This window comes from Bombina bombina, chromosome 3 (genome assembly GCF_027579735.1).
Source record: "Bombina bombina isolate aBomBom1 chromosome 3, aBomBom1.pri, whole genome shotgun sequence".
NCBI lineage: Eukaryota > Metazoa > Chordata > Amphibia > Anura > Bombinatoridae > Bombina > Bombina bombina.
Genome location: NC_069501.1, coordinates 808731487 through 808744258, shown reverse-complemented (window position 1 = coordinate 808744258; position 12772 = coordinate 808731487). Strand labels below are relative to the sequence as shown.

The following is a 12772-nucleotide window of genomic DNA, read 5'->3' as shown; positions in this document are numbered from 1 at the left end:
TGGGATCCCTGGATCTGGACCCGTAGCAAGGAACCTTGAAGTTCTGACGAGACGCCATCAGATCCCTGTCCGGAATGCCCCATAATTGAGTTAGTTGGGCAAAGATCTCCGGGTGGAGTTCCCACTCCCCCGGATGGAATGTCTGACGACTCAGATAATCCGCTTCCCAGTTTTCCACACCTGGGATGTGGATCGCAGATAGGTGGCAGGAGTGATCCTCCGCCCATTGAATTATTTTGGTCACTTCTTTCATCGCCAGGGAACTCCTTGTTCCCCACTGATGATTGATATACGCAACGGTCGTCATGTTGTCTGATTGGAATCTTATGAATCTGGCCTTTGCTAGCTGAGGCCAAGCCCTGAGAGCATTGAAGATCGCTCTTAGTTCCAGAATGTTTATCGGTCGTGACAATGACCCACTCTGGTCTGCGGAAGCTCATTCCCTGGGATAGATGGTCCAGGGTCAGCCACCAACGGAGTGAATCTCTGGTCTTCTGATCTACCTGAATCATTGGAGACAAGTCTGTATAGTCCCCATTCCACTGTTTGAGCATGCACAGTTGTAATGGCCTTAGATGAATTTGTGCAAAAGGAACTATGTCCATTGCTGCAACCATCAACCCTACTACTTCCATGCACTGCGCTATGGAAGGACGTGGAACAGAATGAAGAACTTGACAAGTGCTTAGAAGTTTTGACTTTCTGACCTCTGTCAGAAAAATCCTCATTTCTAAGGAATCTATTATTGTTCCCAAGAAGGGAACTCTTGTTGACGGAGACAGAGAACTTTTTTCTATGTTCACCTTCCATCCGTGTGATCTGAGAAAGGCCAGAACGATGTCTGTATGAGCCTTTGATTTTGACAGGGACGAAGCTTGTATTAGAATGTCGTCCAAGTAAGGTACTACTGCAATGCCCCTCGGTCTTAGAACCGCTAGAAGGGACCCGAGTACCTTTGTGAAAATCCTTGGAGCAGTGGCTAACCCGAATGGGAGGGCCACAAACTGGTAATGTTTGTCCAGAAAGGCGAACCTTAGGAACTGATGATGTTCTTTGTGGATAGGAATATGTAGGTACGCATCCTTTAGATCCACGGTAGTCATAAATTGACCTTCCTGGATAGTGGGTAGAATCGTTCAAATGGTTTCCATCTTGAACGATGGTACCCTGAGAAATTTGTTTAGGATCTTCAAATCCAAAATTGGTCTGAAAGTTCCCTCTTTTTTGGGAACTACGAACAGATTTGAATAAAATCCCATTCCTTGTTCCTTTATTGGAACTGGGTGTATCACTCCCATCTTTAACAGCTCTTCTACACAATGTAAGAACGCCTGTCTCTTTATTTGGTTTAAGGATAAGTGAGACATGTGGAACCTTCCCCTTGGGGGTAGTTCCCTGAATTCCAGAAGATAACCTTGAGAAACTATTTCTAGTGCCCAGGGATCCTGAACATCTCTTGCCCAAGCCTGAGCAAAGAGAGAGAGTCTGCCCCCTACTAGATCCGGTCCCGGATCGGGGGCTACTCCTTCATGCTGTTTTGTTAGCAGCAGCAGGCTTCTTGGCCTGCTTACCCTTGTTCCAGCCTTGCATCGGTTTCCAGGCTGGTTTGGGTTGTGAGGCATTACCCTCTTGCTTAGAGGATGCAGAATTAGAGGCCGGTCCGTTCCTGAAATTGCGAAAGGAACGAAAATTAGACTTATTCTTGGCCTTGAAAGGCCTATCTTGTGGAAGGGCGTGGCCCTTTCCCCCAGTGATGTCTGAGATAATCTCTTTCAATTCTGGTCCAAATAGAGTTTTACCTTTGAAAGGGATGTTAAGCAATTTTGTCTTGGAAGACACATCCGCTGACCAAGACTTTAGCCAAAGCGCTCTGCGCGCCACAATTGCAAACCCTGAATTTTTCGCCGCTAATCTAGCTAATTGCAAAGCGGCATCTAAAATAAAAGAGTTAGCCAACTTAAGTGCGTGAACTCTGTCCATAACCTCCTCATATGGAGTCTCTCTACTGAGCGACTTTTCTAGTTCCTCGAACCAGAACCACGCTGCTGTAGTGACAGGAACAATGCACGAAATGGGTTGTAGAAGGTAACCTTCCTGTACAAAAATCTTTTTAAGCAAACCCTCCAATTTTTTAGCCATAGGATCTTTGAAAGCACAACTATCCTCGATAGGAATAGTAGTGCGCTTGTTTAGAGTAGAAACTGCCCCCTCGACCTTAGGGACTGTCTGCCATAAGTCCTTTCTGGGGTCGACCATAGGAAATCATTTCTTAAATATAGGGGGGGGAACAAAAGGTATGCCGGGCTTTTCCCACTCCTTATTCACTATGTCCGCCACCCGCTTGGGTATAGGAAAAGCGTTGGGGTGCACCGGAACCTCTAGGAACTTGTCCATCTTACATAATTTCTCTGGAATGACCAAGTTGTCACAATCATCCAGAGTAGATAACACCTCTTTAAGCAGTGTGCGGAGATGTTCTAATTTAAATTTAAATGTCACAACATCAGGTTCAGCTTGTTGAGAAATTTTTTCTGAATCTGAAATTTCCCCATCTGACAAAACCTCCCTCATGGCCACTTCAGATTGGTGTGAGGGTATGACAGAACAATTATCATCAGCGCCCTCCTGCTCTTCAGTGTTTAAAACAGAGCAATCGCGCTTTCTGTGATATGTAGGCATTTTGGATAAAATATTTGCTATGGAGTTATCCATTACAGCCGTCAATTGTTGCATGGTAATAAGCATTGGCACGCTAGATGTACTAGGGGCCTCCTGCGTGGGCAAAACTGGTGTAGACACAGTAGGAGATGATGTAGTATCATGTTTACTCCCCTCATCTGAGGAATCATCTTGGGCAATTTCATTATCTGTGGCAGTACTGTCCTTACTTTGTTTGGATGCTATGGCACAATTATCACACAAATTTAAATGGGGAGACACATTGGCTTTCATACATATAGAACATAGCTTATCCGAAGGCACAGACATGTTAAACAGGCTTAAACTTGTCAATAAAGCACAAAAAACGTTTTAAAACAAAACCGTTACTGTCTCTTTAAATTTTAAACAGAAAACACTTTATTACTGAATATGTGAAAAAGTATGAAGGAATTATTCAAAAATTACCAAAATTTCACCACAGTGTCTTAAAGCATTAAGAGTATTGCACACCAATTTTCAGAGCTTTAACCCCTAAAATAACGGAACCGGAGCCGTTTACAAATTTAACCCCTATAAAGTCCCAGCTATAGCCTTTGCTGTGACCTAACCAAGCCCAGAGGGGAATACGATACCAAGTGACGCCTTCTAGAAACTTTTCCAGCTACTTTCAGATCCTCACACATGCATCTGCATGTCTTGCTCTCAAAAACAACTGCGCAGTAATGGCGCGAAAATGAGGCTCAGCCTACAACTGGGAAGGCCCTCCCTGACTGGAAAAGGTGTCTAACATAGTGCCTGCCATTAAAAAACGTTCCCCAAGTTTATAAATGTGAATTATCAGCATAAACATGTATAAAATGCCCAAATAAAGCAATCGATTTAGCCCATAAAAGTGTCTACCAGTTTTATAGCCCATATTAAGCCCTTTATTCTGTTTGCCTGACTAAGAAAATGGCTTACCGGTCCCCATGAGGGGAAATGACAGCCTTCCAGCATTACATGGTCTTGTTAGAAATATGTCTAGTCATACCTTAAGCAGAAAAGTCTGCTAACTGTTTCCCCCAACTGAAGTTACTTCATCTCAACAGTCCTATGTGGAAACAGCAATCGATTTTAGTTACTGTCTGCTAAAATCATCTTCCTCTCACAAACAGAAATCTTCATCCTTTTCTGTTTCAGAGTAAATAGTACATACCAGCACTATTTTAAAATAACAAACACTTGATAGAAGAATAAAAAACTACATTTAAACACCAAAAAACTCTTAACCATCTCCGTGGAGATGTTGCCTGTGCAACGGCAAAGAGAATGACTGGGGTGGGCGAAGCCTAGGAGGGACTATATGGCCAGCTTTGCTGGGACTCTTTGCCATTTCCTGTTGGGGAAGAGATATTCCCACAAGTAAGGATGACGCCGTGGACCGGACACACCAATGTTGGAGAAATGTTCTTCTTAGAACCGACTTTACATTTTTGGCATACTAGAGAGATGGAAAGAATGAATTACTCTTGGAGTTTTGGGAATTCTTAGGAGTAATGGCTTATGGACTCTTATTACCTTATGAAAGAAATGTTGGGTTTTGAGTCCCTTTAAATTAAATCTTCCAAACAATAAAAAAAAAATGAGATTAAACACAATTTTCTTTAGCTACATTTGTACAATTATTAAATAACCAGAAATGCTTACAAATCAAGGGTTATGTACACGGGTAATAATTACAGAGGGAGTTACATTATGCAGTATTCCCATCAGTATATAGGGTATTCTTGGTGTCTATTTTATATAAATACCACATTTACTTATTCTGATGATAGATAGGCCCATGGGAGCTTCATAACACCAGTCCGTCTGCTCTGATGAGACGGACAGGAATCGCCGCTGCTCCATGACCCTGTCCACCTGCTCTGATGAGGCGGACAGGAATCACCGGAATTCAACCCGATCAAGTACGATCGGGTTGATTGACACCCCCCTGCTGGTGATTGGCCACGAGTTTGCAGGGGGCGGCGTTGCAATAGCAGCTCACAAGAGCTGCTGGTGCAATGCTGAATACGGAGAGCGTATTGCTCTCTGCATTCAGCGATGGCTGTCGGACCTGATCCGCAGTGTTGGATCAGGTCCGACAGACATTTCATAAATAGGCCTCCATATCTAGTGAAAGATTAAAAGTTGTTCTTTGACAGAGATTTTGCAGGAGCTGTTGGGGATGGGTATAGTATAACTGTTAATGAGTTGATAATTTTAACAGCAGGGGAACAAACAGTTACAAGATGATGGAGACTTTCTTTCTGAATGGACCTGAAAAAAACACAACATATACATTCACACAGAAAGATGCTCCATAGAGGGATTTCACATTCAAAGCCTAAATTATATTGCAATGTCTGTTGCTACTGCAATCTAACAATCTTTACAATCACAGCAGAACCTAGTCCAAATTTGTCAGCACTTTATCAGGAAACAACTTTCCAGTTTACTACTGTTATCTAATTTGCTTTGTTCTCTTGTTAGTCTTTGTTGAAAAGCATACCTAGGTAGGCTCAGAAGCAGCAATGCACTAATGGGAGCTAGCTGCTAAATGGTGGCTGCACACATGTCTCTTGTCATTGGCTCACTTAATGTGTTCAGCTAGCTAATTTAGTAGATTGCTGCTTCTTTGAGAAAGAAAACCAATACTAAAAGTAAATCATGAAATAATGTTGTTGGGTTTAGAAGCAGTAACCCATAAACTATAACAAGTGCAATTGTTTTGTGAGCCAAGAGGTTTAAATTGAAGGTGATGCTTAGGGATTTAAAATACAATATTTAATAAAGACAAAAATTAAAATCATTATTGTGTTTGTCAATATTTACATGAGTTTTTAATTCCATTGAGGTGCCAGTTTGTCTTTATGCTGTACAAATACACTTCATTGACCTATTACATATTTTTTTCTACTTCCTCATTTTTCTTGTAGAATGTAATTATTGTTTCACACCCATTTAAAAGATGAGCTGCATGCCCTGAATATAAATGGATCAGTTTAATAGGCACATAAAGCACATTATTACTAGGTTAATGTTAAAATACTATTTTTAACAGTGGATGAATAAAAATTTAATTGATACTAAGAAAATCCACCTGATCAGAAATGTTAAAAACAAAAAAGGGAAACAGTGGTAGATAACAATCACATAATGCAATTCACACAGTGCTTCCTTTGTAATGTAATACTTGGCAACAACCTATTTTAATTTCTTTGTTTCAGCTTTTTCATGTCCAAGGGACTACCACTGTGTATATGACAAAGCAAAAGGTTTCCAGACAAAACTTGGCAACCTTGCAGTTATCGCTTGTCATTTTATATCTTTGCAGAAATTCCCATACCTTGGAAAATTGCAGAAAAACAACACTAGAAAAAATAAACTACAGAAGAGGCCCTAATTTATATATATTTCTAAATGATAACTGGAACTTGTCACATTGTAAGCCTACTACAAACAGCAACTGATATCTGACATATATCACCACCATTATACATACAGAAGGCGTCTGTTAATCGTAGGGTCAGAAACACTGCTATAAAACATTTATAGTTTTAGGAAGAGTACCAAGAAAAACACATCCTCTAAACCTTGATCTGATCTCCAAATCAACCACCTAAAATACTGCTATTCTTATAAAAAAGAGAACCTATTTAGGGTGTATAAAACGGACTTTCTATATATACCTATTTTTTTCAGTAAAAATCTGGGAAGACTCTCACCATGTGACATGGAACATCATGTAAAGTGTCTGCCACCAAGGCCGCCACCACCACTATGTCCAGTATCTGCAAGAATTGGAGAACCCAGTCCACTTGCAAGGTCTTAGAATTTGTTGGCTAACATATAAATACACTGATCAAACCTGAGTGCAAAATAAGCAAGTTTAATCTGATTAAGACAACCGTTTGATCAATACATGGTCAGAAACCTGAAGCTTATTATTAGATATTTCCACAGAAATCATACAAACTGTAGAGGTATCACAAACTGCAATAAATCAGCCTTACATACATCATCCTAGTAGAGGATTTTTTAATTTGAAATATAATCAAAAGATATATACAGGCATATCAGGGCCCTCTACATCTTGAAGGATCTTCAAATGAAAAAAGGAAAAGGCAGGTTAGCAATGAATAAAGTGCACTTAAATGAGGCAGGGAAAGGAATCCTAGCAAGCAGGGTGACTTGGAGATAGAAGTTTAACTACTGTTATAACTAACCTAAAGGTTCAAATAAAACTGCTATATGAACACTTCACAAATTTCTATGCACACAAAAGTTCATATCCAAACATTTAAAGAACAGTAACATACATTTTGGAAAGAACAAGACACAGGCCAAAAAAAAAACTGAACAGAGAAAATAGATGTGTACAGCCAGAGTCATTATTATCCTCTTGTATGAAAATAATATTATCAGAATGGGAACTTGGGGTGGAAGTAGCTTGAGGTTAAAGATCTTTTAGAGCAACTTGAGCTGGCTTTCTCTTAAAGCGGTTGCTAGCAAACATGTACATTAGAATTCACTGAAAAGTAACAGGAAGTCAGTTTCTAGCCCATGCTTAGTAGTGGACTTTTGCAGCAAAACTCTTGTGACAGAATACAACTGGAGAACTTAAATTTATTAACATGTTCGGTCCCTTATCGCAATATAGGCAGTGAATACATTGAAAATATCTAAGTGTTCATTTTGCAAGGAAACAAGTAGGTTGTATGCTGGTTTTTTTTGTTTGTTTGTTTTTTTAACACAATCGGCTAGATCACGAGTTCTGCATTAGCCTTAAAAAGCAGCGTTGAGAGGTCCCAACGCTGCTTTTTAATGCCCGCTGGTATTACGAGTCCTGCCGGTACAGGTGTACCGCTCACTTTTCTTCCCGCGACTCGAGGCTACCGCAAATCCCCTTACGTCAATTACGTATCCTATCTTTTTTACGTCAATTGCGTATCCTATCTTTTTAATGGCTGATTGGAACAGCCAATAGAATGCAAGGTTAATCCTATTGGCTGAGTGGATCAGTCAATCGGATTGAACTTCAATCCGATTGGCTGATTACATCAGACAATAGGATTTTTCCTACCTTAATTCCGATTGGCTGATAGGATTCTATCAGCCAATCGGAATTCAAGGGACGCCATCTTGGTTGACGTCATTTAAAGGAACCTTCATTCTTCGTTAGGACTTCGTTTGAAGAGGATGCTCCGCGTCGGCTGGATTGAAGATGGACCCGCTCCGCTCCAGAAGGATGAAGATAGAAGATGCCGTCTGGATAAAGCCTTCTGCCGCCTGGAGGACCTCTTCTGCCCCGATCGGATGAAGACTTCTGCCGTATGGAGGACCACTTGTGCCCGGCTGGGTGAAGACGGCTCAAGGTAGGGTGATCTTCAGGGGGTTAGTGTTAGTTTTTTTTAAGGGGAGATTGGGTGGGTTTTAGAGTAGGGGTGTGTGGGTGGTGGGTTGTAATGTTGGGGGGGGGTATTGTATTTTTTTTTTACAGGTAAAAGAGCTGATTACTTTGGGGCAATGCCTCGCAAAACGCCCTTTTAAGGGCTATTTGTAATTTAGTATAGGGTAGGGAAACATTTTTTATTTTCGGGGGCTTTTTTATTTTATTAGGGGGATTAGTTGTAATTGTAAGTTATTTTTATTTTGTATTTTTTTTTTACAGGTAAAAGAGCTGATTACTTTGGGGCAATGCCTCGCAAAACGCCCTTTTAAGGGCTATTTGTAATTTAGTATAGGGTAGGGAAACATTTTTTATTTTCGGGGGCTTTTTTATTTTATTAGGGGGATTAGTTGTAATTGTAAGTTATTTTTTATTTTCTGTAATTTAGTGTTGTTTTTTTCCATAACTTAGTTTATTTAATTGTAATTAGTTTAATTTAATTTAGGTAATTTATTTAATTATAGTTTAGTGTTAGGTGTAATTGTAACTTACGTTAGGATTTATTTTACAGGTAAATTTGTATTTATTTTAGCTAGGTAGCTATTAAATAGTTAATAACTATTTAATAACTATTCTACCTAGTTAAAATAAATACAAAGTTGCCTGTAAAATAAAAATAAATTCTAAAATAGCTATAATGTAACTATTAGTTATATTGTAGCTATATTAGGGTTTATTTTATAGGTAAGTATTAGTTTTAAATAGGAATAAAATACGCCTAGATTTAGAGTTCTGCGGTAGCCGTCAAAAGCAGCGTTAAGGGCTCCTAACGCTGCTTTTGGCCGCCCGCTGGTATTTAGAGTCGTGTAGGTAAAGGTCTAACGCTCACTTTCAAGCCGCGACTTTTCCATACCGCAGATCCCCTTACGTATTACGTATATTACGTAATTGCGTATCCTATCTTTTCAATGGGATCTTCCTAACGCCGGTATTTAGAGTCTTGGCTGAAGTGAGCAGTAGACCCTCTCAAGACTCCAGCCGCAAAAAAAAGTCAGTAGTTAAGAGCTTTCTGGGCTAACGCCGGTTTATAAAGCTCTTAACTACTGTGCTATAAAGTACACTAACACCGATAAACTACCTATGTACCCCTAAACCGAGGTCCCCCCACATCGCCGCCACTATAAGAAATATTTTTAACCCCTAATCTGCCGACCACACACCGCCGCCACCTACATTATCCCTATGAACCCCTAATCTGCTGCCCCTAACATCGCCAACACCTACATAATATTTATTAACCCCTAATCTGCCCCCCCAATGTCGCCGCCACCTAACTACACTTATTAACCCCTAATCTGCTGACCGGACCTCGCCGCCACTATAATAAATGTATTAACCCCTAAACCGCCGCACTCCCGCCTCGCAAACCATATAATAAATAGTATTAACCCCTAATCTGCCCTCCCCAACGTCGCCGCCACCTAACTTCAAGTATTAACCCCTAATCTGCCGACCGAACCTCGCCGCTACTCTAATAAATGTATTAACCCCTAAAAGCTAAGTCTAACCCTAACACTCCCCTAAATTAAATATAATTTTAATCTAACGAAATAAATTAAATCTTATTAACTAAAGTATTCCTATTTAAAACTAAATACTTACCTGTAAAATAAACCCTAATATAGCTACAATATAACAAATAATTATATTGTAGCTATTTTAGGATTTTATTTTATTTTACAGGCAACTTTGTGTTTATTTTAACTAGGTACAATAGCTATTAAATAGTTATTTACTATTTAATAGCTACCTAGTTAAAATAATTACAAAATTACCTGTAAAATAAATCCTAACCTAAGTTACAATTAAACCTAACACTACACTATCAATAAATTAATTAAATAAATTACCTACAATTACATAAATTTAAATAAACTAAACTAAATTACAAAAAAAAAAAAAAAACACTAAATTACTAAACATTAAAAAAGATTACAAGAATATTAGGCTAATTACACCTACTCTAAGCCCCCTAATAAAATAAAAAAGCCCCCCAAAATAATAAAGTTCCCTACCCTATTCTAAATTAAAAAGTAACCAGCTCTTTTACCAGCCCTTAAAAGGGCTTTTTGTGGGGCATGCCCCAAAGTAATTATCTCTCTTTTGCCTGTAAAAAAAAGAAAACAATACCACCCCCCAACATTACAACCCACCACCCACATACCCCTACTCTAACCCAAACCCTCCTTAAATAAACCTAACACTACCCCCCTGAAGATCTCCCTACCTTGAGTCGTGTTCACCCAGCCGGGCACCGATGGACCAAAAGAGGACATCCGGAGCAGCAGAAGTCTTCATCCTATCCGAGCAGAAGAGGACATCCGGACCGGCAGACATCTTCATCCAAGCGGCATCTTCTATCTTCATCAAATCCGTCTTCAAGACCTCCGGCGCGGAACATTCTTCTTCCCCGACGACTAGACGACGAATGACGGTTCCTTTAAATGACGTCATCCAAGATGGCGTCCCTCGAATTCCGATTGGCTGATAGGATTCAGCCAATCGGAATTAAGGTAGGAAAAATCTGATTGGCTGATCCAATCAGCCAATCAGATTGAGCTCGCATTCTATTGGCTGATCGGAACAGCCAATAGAATGCAAGCTCAATCTGATTGGCTGATTGGATCAGCCAATCGGATTGAACTTGAATCTGATTGGCTGATTTAATCAGCCAATCAGATTTTTCCTACCTTAATTCTGATTGGCTTATAGAATCCTATCAGCCAATCGGAATTTGAGGGACGCCATCTTGGATGACGTCATATAAAGGAACCGTCATTCGTCATCTAGTCGTCGGGGAAGAAGGATGTTCCGCGCCAGAGGTCTTGAAGATGGAGCCGCTCCTCGTCGGATGGATGAAGATAGAAGATGCCGCTTGGATGAAGATGTCTGCCGGTCCGGATGTCCTCTTCTGCCCGGATAGGATGAAGACTTCTGCCGATCCGGATGTCCTCTTTTGGTTCATCGGTGCCCAGCTGGGTGAACACGACTCAAGGTAGGGAGATCTTCAGGGGGGTAGTGTTAGGTTTATTTAAGGGGGGTTTGGGTTAGGGTAGGGGTATGTGGGTGGTGGGTTGTAATGTTGGGGGGTGGTATTGTGTTTTTTTTACAGGCAGAAGAGCTGATTACTTTGGGGCATGCCCCGCAAAAAGCCCTTTTAAGGGCTGGTAAAAGAGCTGGTTACTTTTTAATTTAGAATAGGGTAGGGACCTTTATTATTTTGGGGGGCTTTTTTATTTTATTAGGGGGCTTAGAGTAGGTGTAATTAGCCTAATATTCTTGTAATCTTTTTTTATTTTTTTTTTATTTAGTGTTTGTTTGTTTTTGTAATTTAGTTTAGTTTATTTAATTGTATGTAATTGTAGGTAATTTATTTATTGATAGTGTAGTGTTTTAACTAGGTAGATATTAAATAATAAATAACTATTTAATAGCTATTGTACCTAGTTAAAATAAATACAAAGTTGCCTGTAAAATAAATATAAATCCTAAAATAGCTACAATATAATTATTCGTAATATTGTAGCTATATTAGGGTTTATTTTACAGGTAAGTATTTAGTTTTAGGGGTTAATACTTGAAGTTAGGTGGCGGCGACGTTGGGGAGGGCAGATTAGGGGTTAATACTATTTATTATAGGGTTTGCGAGGCGGGAGTGCGGCGGTTTAGGTGTTAATACATTTATTATAGTGGTGTCGAGGTCCGGTCGGCAGATTAGGGGTTAATAAGTGTAGTTAGGTAGCGGCAACGTTGGGGAAGGCAGATTAGAGGTTAATAAATATTATGTAGGTGTCGGCGATGTTAGGGGCAGCAGATTAGGGGTACATAGGGATAATGTAGGTTGTGGCGGTGTCCGGAGCGGAAGATTAGGGGTTAATTGTGTAATGTAGGTGTCAGCGATAGCGGGGGCGGAAGATTAGGGGTTAATAAGTGTAAGGTTAGGGGTGTTTGGACTCAGGGTTCATGTTAGGGTGTTAGGTGCAGACTTAGAAACTGTTTCCCCATAGGAAACAATGGGGCTGCGTTAGGAGCTTAACGCTGCTTTTTTGCAGGTGTTAGTTTTTTTTTCAGCCCAAACTGCCCCATTGTTTCCTATGGGGGAATCGTGCACGAGCACGTTTTTCCAGCTAGCCTCTACCGTAAGCAACGCTGGTATTGAGAGTTGAAGTGGCGGTAAATATGCCTTTACGCTCCCTTTTTGGAGCCTAACACAGCCCTTCAGAGAACTCTAAATACCAGCGTTGTTTAGAAGCAGCGCTAAAAAAAAAGACGCGTAGCTAACGCACCCCTTCACGCCCCAAAACTCTAAATCTAGGCGTTAGTTAATTATAGTAATTTCTTTAGATTTATTTAAATTAGATAAGTTAAGGGGGGTGAGGGTTAGACTTAGGTTTAGGGGTTAATAAATTTAGCATAGTGGCGGCGACTTTGGGGGCAGCAGATTAGGGGTTAATAATTGTAGGTAGGTGGCGGCGACGTTGGGGGCGTCAAATTAGGGGTTAATAAATAAAATGTAGGTGTCAGCAATGTTAGGGGCAGCAGATTAGGGGTTCATAGGTATAATGTAGGTGGCGGCGGTGTCCGGAGTGGCAGATTAGGGTTTAATAGTATAATGCAGGTGGCGACAATGTTGGGGGCAGC

At 40.3% G+C, this 12772-nt stretch overlaps 1 protein-coding gene across 1 annotated transcript in view; it reads right to left on the bottom strand.

Annotated features, from left to right (window-relative positions):
• LOC128652530 (cohesin subunit SA-2) overlaps positions 1-12772 on the bottom strand; it is an 851571-nt gene that overhangs the window by 433706 nt on the left and 405093 nt on the right. The gene's annotated exons all lie outside the window — the stretch shown is intronic.